Source organism: Nycticebus coucang, chromosome 18 (assembly GCF_027406575.1).
Source record: "Nycticebus coucang isolate mNycCou1 chromosome 18, mNycCou1.pri, whole genome shotgun sequence".
NCBI lineage: Eukaryota > Metazoa > Chordata > Mammalia > Primates > Lorisidae > Nycticebus > Nycticebus coucang.
In genome coordinates, this window is record NC_069797.1 from 41,289,223 (window position 1) to 41,302,296 (window position 13,074).

Genomic DNA, 13,074 nt, shown 5'->3' on the forward strand with positions numbered 1-13,074 from the left:
ACAAGGTTACATTTCACCTATGTCTTATGGTTTAACTCCTTTGAGAGAGAGAAACAAATCTCTTTTGAAACTAATTGGGTAGAGAAAATATTTTAGGAGTCCCTGGCGTCATAGTGCAAAAGAAAAGAACTTGCTTTGCTGATTCTTTTTGTTCTGGATGTAGGATCTGGTTGAGTTTTTATTTGTCTTTGTCACTAACTTGCTTTCTGTCTTTTTGACACTTCATCTCTTTATTATTCAGTTTTGTATTTTGTGAAGCATGTAAACTAGATGATTCCTTAACTCCTTCTAGATCTGTAGTAATTCCATTGAGATATTACTTGAGAAATGCAGGCAACATTTAAAAATAAATTTTCAATCATCTGCAGGCAAATATCTCCGTGGAGTGGGAACCAACAAGATCCATTATGCTGCTAACTCTAAAATACAGAGAAATATATTTTACTTGTTTTTAAAGCTGATTGAGCTTCAACTAAAACTATTAGAATTAAAATATATGTAGGAAGTTAACATTAACCTCTCCCGGTTTCTATCTCTTCCACATTACCTTCTTAATTTGTCAATGGCTCACTTCTTGGTATCCAGGCTCCATTAAATATGAATGTCTCTTGGTGCAGGAGACGTTAGAATTCCTCAAAGACCTTTAAAGTTTTTTTATTCCCAGGCCACACTCAGAGCAGTTGAGATTGGATCCAGGCATCAGCATTTTTCAGGCTTCCCAGGTAACTCCTGTATGCAGCCAGATTTGACACCTCTGTCTTAGTGAGATCTCTGTGCTTTTTAGAGTATATTATGTAATTCCATTTTTCTACTATATTACAGTATGTATTTCGGTTGGATTACCCTGTAGTAAATCTCTGATATTTCAGAACACTTTGATGAATATTTTACTGACTGTGTGCTTTACTCCATAATAATTTCTCTAATATCCATATCCCTTCCTTTGAAGGTATAGGACTATTTCAGATTAAGCAGTACAGATGAATTTGCTGTTCCCATGTTCTATAGTTAGTGTATCATGGGATGTCCAGAAGTTCAGCATGGCCTGAGAGAGCTGAGTGGATTTAGGGTGGTGGTGATACGAGTTTATTTATAACACAGATGCTCCTATTGGGATTTACAACACCACTGCGTAGATCTTCCTTAACTCAACGGCACAGGGTATTGAAGGAGAGGTTTTTTTCTCCTAGCAGTTGGCTCTACCTAAAACAGAAGTTAAAACTGAAAACACTTAACAGGTCAAAGGACATATCAAATTAAAATACATGTAGGATTATAGTATGTGTCATCGTACAGCAATTCTAGAAGCATTTGTTGATTCTATATGAAGTGAAATGATTTTCACATATACTGCTCCCTAAAGCAGTAGAATTTAACTGTGCATGAATCTGAATACTTTCATATACAATGTCTAAATTTCAGGTCATCAATCTACATAGTTGTTTGCCTAGCATATGTAGTTTAAGGTTAGCACTAGTTTTTGGTTTGTGTTTGTTTAGTTTGATACAGCGTCCCACTTTATTGCCCAGGCTAGAGTATAGTGCCATCATCGTAGCTCACAAGGTTAGCAGTAGTTTTACAGTGTCCATCACTTTTTGCTATACACATAGTGAATATGTAGATTCCTGAAAAGAATAGATTCTTTTTCCACCTGGATGAATTCCAGTCCTTACAATGGTTTGGAAGCATTTGGTAGGCATGTTGTGGTCCAGAAATCATTGTGGCTTCATTTGGTTTCCCCAGCAATGTAAATTATAGGAAGCCTTTCTTGAAAAAGATAAACAGGAACTAAGAGCAGAAATGGCAGTCCATGCCTAGCAAGCCTCTGTTCACAGACCCAGCAGGGGCTGGGGATCAGCCCTGTCTGCTGAACTTAGTCCACACGTGGCAACCACTCTCCTGCTGTGGGTGCCGTCAGAGCTGGGGATTCTGCACCCTGTCCCACCAAACACAGCCCAACACCACTGCTGGCTGAGCATAGGAACCTCTGCCAAGGGTTGCTACCAATCGGCCATCTTCTGAGGTGCTTCCTTTTGCCACCTTCTAAGGAAGTACAGTAACAGATCAAGTTTTTCTGTAAAATAGGATGCATCTTACACAGAACTGTGTGTCTCGAAGTAGGAAGCTGCTGCGCTGCACCTGATCGGGCGCTCCTAAGAGGGCAAAACTGGCGCAGAGCCGCTGGGTGCCAGAGCTGAGGCTAGTGCTGCACACACTGCTGAACTTCACCCTTGGATCGACCACTTCTGCCTCTATAACTTCTAAAATTCCTGAGATCTACTGAAGGAAAAACCACTCAACTCCTGTGAAGTGTGGGATATCCTGGGCCAGTTCCGAGTGTAGGACAACTGTCTGCGGGGTAAGAGCTGTGCAGCGATCGCGATCAGTGCCCACCCGGACCTTAAGAGCTGCACTGCCTGGACCTCCGTAAGAGCTGCGCTACCTGGACTTCCATAACAGCTGCACCACCTGGATGTCTGTAAGAGCTGCACCGTGACCCCTGACCTGTGACCTGCGCCCACCAGGCCTCCACATGCCCTGACCAGAAACTGCAGGAGCCGCGCAACCACACATCCTCCCTCCTGCACCCTCCCTGTCTCCACACTGGCCCACTCGTCTGGCCAGGGACTCTGGTAGCCAAGTGCACTCCGGAGCCCTCCCTGCCTCTGCACAGAGCCCTCCTCCTGGCCAGAGACTGCTGGAGCCTTGGGCTCTCTGTGCCAAAGTCACTGGGCACCAGGCACTCCCAGAACCATGTACACCACCCCCAGCCTTGTTACTGGATCCGGGTGTGTCACACTGCGGAGCTGCTTCCACAGGAGCAAACAGAAGAAAGGATTTCTGACATAGAAGACAAAGCTTTCAAACGCTCCCCAAAATAGATCACTCTCTCAGAGAGCTCTGGGATAATTCGAAGAAAACCAACATTCATCTTATAGGGATCCCTGAAAGCGACAAAGTGGCTTCACAAGGCACAGAGTCTCTTCTCCATGAGATTATGAAGGAGAACTTTCCAGACATGCCAAGAGATTCTGAAATTCAGATAGCAGACAGTTTCAGAACTCCAGCAAGACTCAACCCAAATAAGACATCCCCCAGACACATCATAATCAATTTCACTCAAGTTAATATGAAGGAGAAAATTCTGAAAGCAGCCAGATGAAAGAAAACCATCACCTACAAGGGGAAGAATATTAGAATAACTGCAGATCTCTCTACTGAAACCTTTCAACCTAGAAGAGGATGGTCATCGACTTTTAATCTCCTAAAACAAAATAACTTTCAACCCAGGATCCTGTACCCATCTAAACTGAGTGTCATTTATGATGGAGAAATTAAAGACTTTAACGACATTCACATGTTGGAGGAATTTCCCATAACTAAACCAGCTCTCTATGATATGCTCAGACCTATCCTCCATAAAGACCAGCGTAATCCTCCACCACAAAAGTAAACCCACCCAGAAAATTTTGATCGAATTCCAACTTCCACAGTCACAAAAGGATTAAAAATGTCCACTGGATTCTCAAGGCTTATCAATATTCTCAATTAATGCGAATGGTTTAAATTGTCCTCTAAAGAGGCACAGCTTGGCTGACTGGATACAAAAACTCAAGCCAGATATCTGCTGTATATAAGAATCTCATCTTACATTAAAAGACAAATATAGACTCGAGGTGAAGGGATGGTCATCTATACTCCAGGCAAATGGAAAGCAGAAAAAAAGCAGGCGTTGCAATCCTATTCACAGATGCAATAGGCTTTAAACCAACCAAAATAAGGAAGGATAAGGATGGACACTTCATATTTGGTAAAGGTAATACTCAATATGATGAGATTTCAATTATTAATATTTATGCGCCCAACCAGAATGCACCTCAACTTATAAGAGAAACTCTAACAGACATGAGCAACTTGATTTCCTCCAGTTCCATAGTAGTGGGAGATTTTAACACCCCTTTAGCAGTGCTGGATAGATCCTCCAAAAAGAAGCTAAGCAAAGAAATTTTAGATTTAAACTTAACCATTCAACATCTGGACTTAACAGACATCTACAGAACATTTCATCCCAACAAAACTGAATACACATTCTTCTCATCAGCCCAGGGAACATACTCCAAAATGAACCACATCCTAGGCCACAAATCTAACCTCAGCAAATTTAAAAAAATAGAAATTATCCCTTGCATCTTCTCAGACCATCATTGAATAAAAGTTGAACTCAATAACAACAGGAATCTGCATACCCATACAAAAACATGGAAGCTAAACAACCTTATGCTGAAGGATAGATGGGTTATAGACGAGATTAAGAAGGAAATCACCAAATTTTTGGAATAAAACAACAATGAAGACACGAATTATCAGAACCTCTGTGATACTGCAAAGGCAGTCCTAAGAGGGAAATTTATAGCACTATAAGCCTTCCTCAAGAAAACGGAAAGGGAGGAAGTTAATAACTTAATGGGACATCTCAAGCAACTGGAGAAAGAAGAACATTCCAACCTCAAACCCAGCAGAAGAAAAGAAATAACCAAAATCAGAGCAGAATTAAATGAAATTGAAAACAAAAGAATTATACAAACAGATCAATAAATCAAAAAGTTGGTTTTTGAAAAGATTAATAAAATAAATAAACCTTTGGCCAACCTAACCAGGAAAAAAAGAGTAAAATCTCTAATTTCATCAATCAGAAATGGTAACGATGAAATAACAGACCCCTCAGAAATTCAAAAAATCCTTAACGAATACTACAAGAAACTCTACTCTCATAAATATGAAAATCTGAAGGAAATCGACCAATACCTGGAAGTATGCCACCTACCAAGACTTAGCCAGAATGAAGTGGAAATGTTGAACAGGCCTATATCAAGTTCTGAAATAGCATCAACTATACAAAATCTCCCTAAAAAGAAAAGCCCAGGACCAGATGGCTTTACATCAGAATTCTACCAAACCTTTAAAGAAGAACTGTTACCTATATTACTAAACCTCTTCAAAAATATAGAAAAAAAAAGGAATATTACCCACTACATTATACAAAGCAAACATCACCTTGATCTCCAAACAAGGAAAGACCCAACAAGAAAAGAAAATTATAGACCAATATCACTATTGAATATTGATGCTAAAATACTCAATAAGATCCTAACAAACAGAATCCAACAACACATCAAAAAAATTATACACCATGGCCAAGTGGGATTTATCCCAGGGTCTCAAGGGTGGTTCAATATATGTAAATCTATAAATGTAATTCAGCACATAAACAAACTAAAAAACAAAGACCATACGATTCTCTCAATTGACACAGAAAAAGTTTTTGATAATATCCAGCATCCCTTCATGATCAGAACACTTAAGAAAATTGGTATAGAAGAGACATTTCTTAAACTAATAGAGGCCATCTATAGCAAACCCACACCCAATATTGTATTGAATGGAGTTAAATTGAAATCATTTCCACTTAGATCAGGAACCAGGCAAGGTTGCCCATTGTCTCCATTGCTCTTTAACATTGTAATGGAAATTTTAGCCATTGCAATTAGGGGAGAAAAGGTGATCAAGGGTATCCACATAGGCTCAGAAGAGATCAAACTTTCACTCTTCGCAGATGATATGATCGTATATCTTTTAAACACTAGGGATTCTACTACAAAACTTTTAGAAGTGATCAAGGAATACAGCAATGTCTCAGGCTACAAAATCAACACCCATAAATCTGTAGCCTTTATATATATCAACAGTAACCAAGCCGAAAAAAACAGTCAAGTCCTCTATTCCTTTCACAGTAGTGCCAAAGAAGTTGAAATATTTGGGAGTATACCTAACAAAGGACGTGAAAGATCTCTACAAAGCGAACTATGAAACTTTAAGAAAAAAAATAGCTGATGATATTAACAAATGGAAAAACATACCATGCTCATGGCTGGGAAGAATCAACATTGTTAAAATGTCTATACTACTCAAAGCAATATATACTTTTAATGCAATTCCTATTAAAGCTCCATTGTCATATTTTAAAGATCTTGAAAAAATAATACTTCGTTATGTATGGAATCAGAAAAAAACCTCGAATAGCCAAAACATTACTCAGCAATAAAAACAAAGCAGGAGGAATCTCACTACCAGACCTCAGACTATACTATAAATTGATAGTGATCAAAGCAGCATAGTACTGCCACAAAAACAAAGAAGTAGATGTCTGGAACAAAATAGAGAACCAAGAGATGAATCCAGGTACTTACTGTTATTTGATCTTTGACAAGCCAATTAAAAACATTCAGTGGGGAAAAGACTCCCTATTTAACAAATGGTGCTGGGTGAACTGGCTGGCGATCTGTAAAAGACTGAAACTGGACCCACACCTTTCACCATTAACTAAGATAGACTCTCACTGGATAAAAGATTTAAACTTAAGACATGAAGGTATGAAAATACTTGAAGAAAGTGCAGGGAAAACTCTTGAAGGAATCGGCCTGGGTGAATATTTTATGAGGAGGACTCCCCAGGCAACTGAAGCAGTATCAAAAATATATTACTGGGACCTTATCAAACTAAAAAGCTTCTACACAGCCAAGAACATAGTAACTAAAGCAAGCAAACAGCCCTCAGAATGGGAGAAAATATTTGCAGGTTATACCTCCGATAAAGGTCTAATAACCAGAATACACAGAGAACTCAATCATATTAGCAAGAAAAGAACACGTGACCCCATCTCAGGGTGGGCAAGGGACTTGAAGAGAAACTTCTCTAAAGAAGACAGATGCATGATCTACAAACACATGAAAAAAAGCTCATCCTCCTTAATCATTAGAGAAATGCAAATCAAAACTACTTTGAGATATCACCTAACCCTAGTAAGAGTAGCCCACACAACAAAATCCCCAAACCAGAGATGTTGGCGTGGATGTGGAGAAAAGGGCACACTTCTACACTGCTGGTGGGAATGCACACTAATACGTTCTTTCTGGAAGGATGTTTGGAGAATACTTAGAGACCTAAAAATAGACCCGCCATTCGATCCTATAATTCCTTTACTAGGTTTATACCCAGAAGACCAAAAATCACAATATAACAAAGACATCTGTACCAGAATGTTTATTGCAGCCCAATTCATAATTGCTAAGTCATGGAAGAAGCCCAAGTGCCCATCGACCCACGAATGGACTAGCAAATTGTGGTACATGTATACCATGCAATATTTTGCAGCCTTAAAGAAAGATGGGGACTTTACCTCTTTCATGTTTACATGGATGGAGCTGGAACATATTCTTCTTAGCGAAGTATCTCAAGAATGGAAGAAAAAGTGTCCAGTGTACTCAGCCCTACTATGAAGCTAATTTATAGCTTTCACATGAAGGCTATAACCCAACTATAGCACACGAATATGGGGAAAGGGCCAAGGGAGGGAAAGGGAGGGGGGGAGTCAGGGTGGAGGGAAGGTAATGGGTGGGGCCACACCTACGGTGCATCTTAGAATGGGTACAGGCGAAACTTACTAAAGGCAGAATACAAATGTCTACATACAATAACTAAGAAAATGCCATGAAGGCTACGTTGAACAGTTTGATGAGAATATTTCAGATTGTATATGAAACCAGCACATTGTACCCCTTGACTGCACTAATGTACACAGCTATGATTTAACATTTAAAAAAAAAAAACCCAGAAATATTCCCCCACCTGCCCAGCCCCCACCATGGTTTTTTGGATCTATTAAAGGAGTGGGCAAATAAATGAAGGGCGTATTCTCAGGACCTAGACACACTCCAAAAGCCTGCGTTTCTATCCCATTAGGTTTTCCAGACCTGATATTAGGCAGATTTCTCTGACTTGATTTGAGAAGTATTATTCTTGACCATGGAGCATCCCACACTGTTTTGCCTCTACTCCTCCAAGACTTCTTTTTCTTCCTTTCTGAAAGTGATTTTTTTTTTTTTTGAGACAGTGTCTCAAGCCATCTCCCTGGGTAGAGTGCTGTGGTGTCACAGCTCACAGCAACCTCCAACTCTTGGGCTCAAGAGATCCTCTTGCCTTGCAGTTTTTTTATTTTTAGTAGAGATGAGGTCTCGCTCTTGCTTAGGCTGCTCTCAAACTCCTCAGCTCAAGCAATCCACCCATCTCAGCCTCCCAGAATGTTAGGATCATAGGAGTGATCTGAACGTGATATTTTTTTTTAAATTCCTCTCAATCTTTTTATTCAGAGCTGCTCAGGAGGCTGAGGCAAGAGAATCGCTTGAGCCCAAAAGTCTGAGGTTGCTGTGAGCTTTGACACAATGGCACTCTACTAGGGGTGACAAAATGTGACTCTGTCTCAAAAAGAAAAAATAAAATAAAAAACATTTCTAGTGCCAGACACAAAATAAATAATACAAGAGAAGTATCAGACTTCTCCAGAACCGTCTTGATGGCTGACTTAATTTTTCCTCTGAGAGACCTTCCTGCTTTTGAGTGACTACTGCTCTATTTGGCCACTGATAACTAGTGAACTAGTTAATGCCAGAATTCTTGGGATTATCTGATCTCCAATTAGCTTTCCATTTAATATTGTTGTGTTTACAATTTAGTTACAGCATCAGAATCTTGATCTAGCCAGAACAAGGAGAACTGAGATGGTTAAAGGAAGAAATGCTAGATGTTGGGTCACAAGAGATTAAATTAGAAACCTTATTACTTGTTCCTTATGGGGCTGGCTTTACTGACTTTCTCAACCTGAAGTTCCCTCCCTACGGTGCTGTTTATTCCCCGGCTACTGTGACCGGCTACTGTGACCTATTATCACAGTGATTAGTAGTATCCAGAAAGTTAGGCTCTTTTCCTCAACTGCAAGACTGAAGTCTAAATTCTCCTTAGATTAGTGGGATTACCTTAAATTCTTCTATTAAAGTGGAAAATGGGGGCCAGGCATCCATGGCTCATCCCTCTAATCCTAGCACTGTGGGAGGTGAAGGTGGGAGGATTGCTGTGGCCAGGAGTTTGAGACCAGCCTGAACAAGAGCAAGACCCCATCTGTATTAGAAATAAAAAAATTAGCCAGGTGTGGTGGCATGTGCCTGTAGTCCCAGTTACTTGGGAAGCTGAGGCAGGAAGATCTTGAGCCCAGGAGTTTGAGGTTGCAGTGAGCAACTCCTCTCTAGCCCAGGTGATAGAGCAGGACCTTGCTTCAAACAAAGGAACAAAAATGGAAAATACCCAAACCCCAATCTCCCCGTACTTAGAGCCAGAGAATAGGACCCTGAGACATACACGCTGTTGTTACAAGTTAAATTTCATGGAAGTGTGTTTCTGGCTGTCCTACAATTCTGTGTGTAAAGATGTAACGGGTAGTTGTAAATGCATTATAATTATTTTGGTAATAACTCCCTCCCTCTTACTAAGGAGAATCATGGCTAGGTTTGCACAGTTATCTGAATGAAGACAGTGATTCAAATAGCTGATGTTTGATATTTAGGCAACACAACCTCCAGTGGATGGGCTAACCATCTCCATTCCATCCTGCTGTTTAGTTGTGTGATAAAATAGCCACTTACTCATTTTCTGTCATCATATGTATAACTTCTAAGATCTCAATTTGCTGAGAGGACAGGGACTTAGCTAGAGTTAGTACAGCCCCAAATTTGCCTTGGTTCTGGTTTCATTTTTTGTGCCAGTTTAATTAGCATTGATGCTTATTCTGCCCTCAAAAGTGTACTAATTTGGATGACAGGCTCCCTTATTCCCTGTGTTAGACAAAGAGGAACTGAAGAAAGAGCTGCTAAATAGACTGATACCAGGATCAGTCTAAATAAAATACTAGAATTAACCCATGTTTCCTGTTGTTTTTGACATTAGTGTCACTCAAATCCAAAAAAAGTTATCTTCTTCCTCATTTGCTATTTGCTAATAAAAGATGGCTCTCTAGAATTAGGATTTTGAGCTCGGGAACTCAGATTTTTAAAGGAAATCTGAAGTAAAGCAGTAAAGTGCAAACGCAACCAGGTTCTATAGCCTTGTCAATAAGAGTTGACTCTTCTCATGGAGAGGAAGGTGGGTAGGTGATGGTGGGTAGGTTTTCTTCTCAACATACCACCTCTGAGAAAGAAGCTATCTAAAAATCCAGTGCCTCAAGTGGTGCCCTGTGGTTCCCCCAGAGGAACATTCCAGTAGTTTCTTTCTGGGCATATTTCGTAGGGAGTTTTGGAAGTCATGCAGTGTGCGTGTTTAGGACTTGGGTGGGGGCAGATCTCAACACAAAGCTCTTCCTCTCTCCGAGGTGACCCATTGACTTGGTCTCTGTGTGCCCACATTACTGGTGCTGCCAGCTCAGGGAGTTTATGAAATTTTGATGTAGAAATTAGATTGTTGCTTATCTTGTACCTTCTTGCTCATGGTATTGACAGTACCACTGAATTGCTGGAGGCAGATAACATCTCAGTGATCACTGTGCTATTTCAGCTTTCTGCTGCTGACAACATCAGAAGTGTTTTAACAGGGTTTTAATGGGCAGCCTCTGTAGCTCCTTGGAGGGCTGCAAATAGCTGCCGTGAGAAACCCTCTCTGCTACTCTGGGCTGACATGCCCTCTTTTCTCATCCAGCTGCTGCTTGTTTAGATGGCCGCTTTCCTGGTGACAAGCACTTCTTATTTAGGCTGAGCAGTACTAAGACTTGAATTCCAGAGATGAGATTGTGTAATATAAAAAAGGAAAGGTCTTTTAAGGACGTTTTCTTCCCATCCTACTGGGGGCAGGAAAAACAAGGCAAGTTATGGGGCAGGGTGGGGGGATATGGGGAGCGCAAGAAAGAGTGTCTAACCAGGAATAAGTCTGCTGTTCCCAGAATCTTTCAGAGAAAAATCCCAAAGTGTCCTTAAAACTAGAGTTTTATCATTCAGTGGAGTCTCAGAATCTATTTGGAGAATGTCCTGCCCCCAAACTCCTATTTTCTAGCTTAGCCACATTTGAGAGTTTTATTTAATGTTTGGTAGGCATATACGAGTAGAAAACACCTTACTACACGTGAATACAAATTTTTGACTGTTTCATGATATCCTGGGATTTTTTCTACTATCGTGAAATATATTTCAAGATTTAAAACATAATGAATTAATGATCTATTGCCTGCTTTGGTTCCATTATTTGGCCTTGAGATTTGACAGAGGAACTGAATTCCAAACTATCACAGTAACTTAAAACTTCAAATTTTAGGATCAGGGGAGAGGGATATCCATTCTACTGAGAATTCTCTTTACTAAAACAATGAAGTAGGTAAAAAAAAAAAAAAAATGACACTACCTCCACCTCTCCTGTGGTGCCAAAAGGTACTTCTTCCTTTTTTTTTAAATTTATTATTAAATCATAGCTGTGTACATTAATGCAATCATGGGGTACCATACACTGGTTTTGTATACCATTTGTCATATTTTCATCATACTGGTTAACACAGCCTTTCTGGCATTTTCTTAGTTATTGTGATGAGACATTTGGACTCTACATCCAGTAAGTTTCACATGTACCCTTGTAAGATGCACCGTAGGTGTGGTCCCACCAATCACCCTCCCTCCGCCCATCCTGCCACCCCTCCCCTCCCTCTTCCCCTTCCCCATATTCTTAGGTTATAATTGGGTTATAGCTTTCATATGAAAACCATAAATTAGTTTCATATCCCTGTGCCCAGTGACAACAGAATACCCAAAAGGAAACTAGTGGTAAGAATGGAAGACAAAACGGTGGCTAATTTAACAAAGCTTTGGTGTGATTAAAGAACTCACTGTAACCAAGAGAGGCCTCCTGAGGAAAAGATGCCTGTGTTGCGTCTACAAAGTGTCGTTCATGGAGAACCCCCATATTTGGAAGCATCAGTGCAAGTACCAACTGCTGTGATTGTTTCTCCACATCCCTTTCCTTTCTCGGGGGTATTGAAAGGACCTGTAAGATACTTCCTCCTAATGTTAGGAGAGACTTCCTTTACTTCAAGCTCTACCTACTGAGAATGGTTTTTATCATTATCACCCTCCACAGTGTTTTCAAGCTGCCTGAGAAAAATCTCCTATCAGACACTTAAGGCCATTTCACAGCCTTCTCTTCCCAAACCAATTGATAGCACTGGGTTATCATCTGTCCTTTAGCGATTTAAGATTCTTAACTTCTTGTCACCAGCAGAGGCATGATTTTAGCTATTAAGGGATAAATCTGATTATCAAGGGAAAAAAGCCAGTACACCTCTGGGACACGCTGTCACAGGATTGCTGAGAAGGCCAAAGCCTGTTTACCTGGCACTTTCTTAGAGCTGGGCCCCTTTCCTACCACTGCTGCTGTTGCTGGGCTGGGGACCGTTACCCCAGTGAAGATCACAAAAAAAGCCTTAGCCATGCCTGTGTTTAGGCTCCTCTACAAGGCACTGAATACAGAAAACTACAGGAATCTACATAATGTAAAGAAAAAACACAGGAATATGGGCTGCAGAAGAGAATAACAGTGAAAAATCTAAATCCTAGGCAGGGGTCCTCAAACTGCAGCCCGCGGGCCACATGAAGCGGTGTGATTGTATTTGTTCCTGTTTTGTTTTTTTACTTCAAAATAAGATATGTGTAGTGTGCATAGGAATTTGTTCATAGTTTTTTTTTTAAACTATAGTCTGGCCCTCCAACGGTCTGAGGGACAGTGAACTGGCCCCCTGTTTAAAAAGTTTGAGGACCCCTGCTAGAGTTACAGAGAAAGCTAACTACATCACTAGCAAGTGGATGTACCTCCCTCTGCCTCAGTTTCCTCATTTACAAATTGAAAATTATAACTTAACCTCATGAGGTTGTTGGGGATTAAATAAGATAATGCATTATAGACAGTGCCTGGAGCACAGCTAAGAGCTTAGTGAACAGGGCTGGGGTTACTGGAAAGAATGCACATGCTCGCTGCCCGCTGAGTGTGCATAGAATCTTTCCATGTGTTCAAAGTGCTTAATTTTAGAGAATTTGTTAGCAGTCATGCTGATATAGATGCAAGTACAGGTGACAGTTAGTGGCAGAATAAAATCAATAAACCGCATATGGAAGTATAGTGGGGTGCTGTAAAGGAATGGTAAAAATAAGGACTTGG

The 13,074-nt window shown here is 40.4% G+C and overlaps 1 protein-coding gene across 9 annotated transcripts in view; it reads left to right on the forward strand.

The window, feature by feature from the left end:
* BCAS3 (BCAS3 microtubule associated cell migration factor) overlaps nt 1-13,074 on the forward strand; it is a 657,493-nt gene that overhangs the window by 490,689 nt on the left and 153,730 nt on the right. The window lies entirely within an intron of this gene.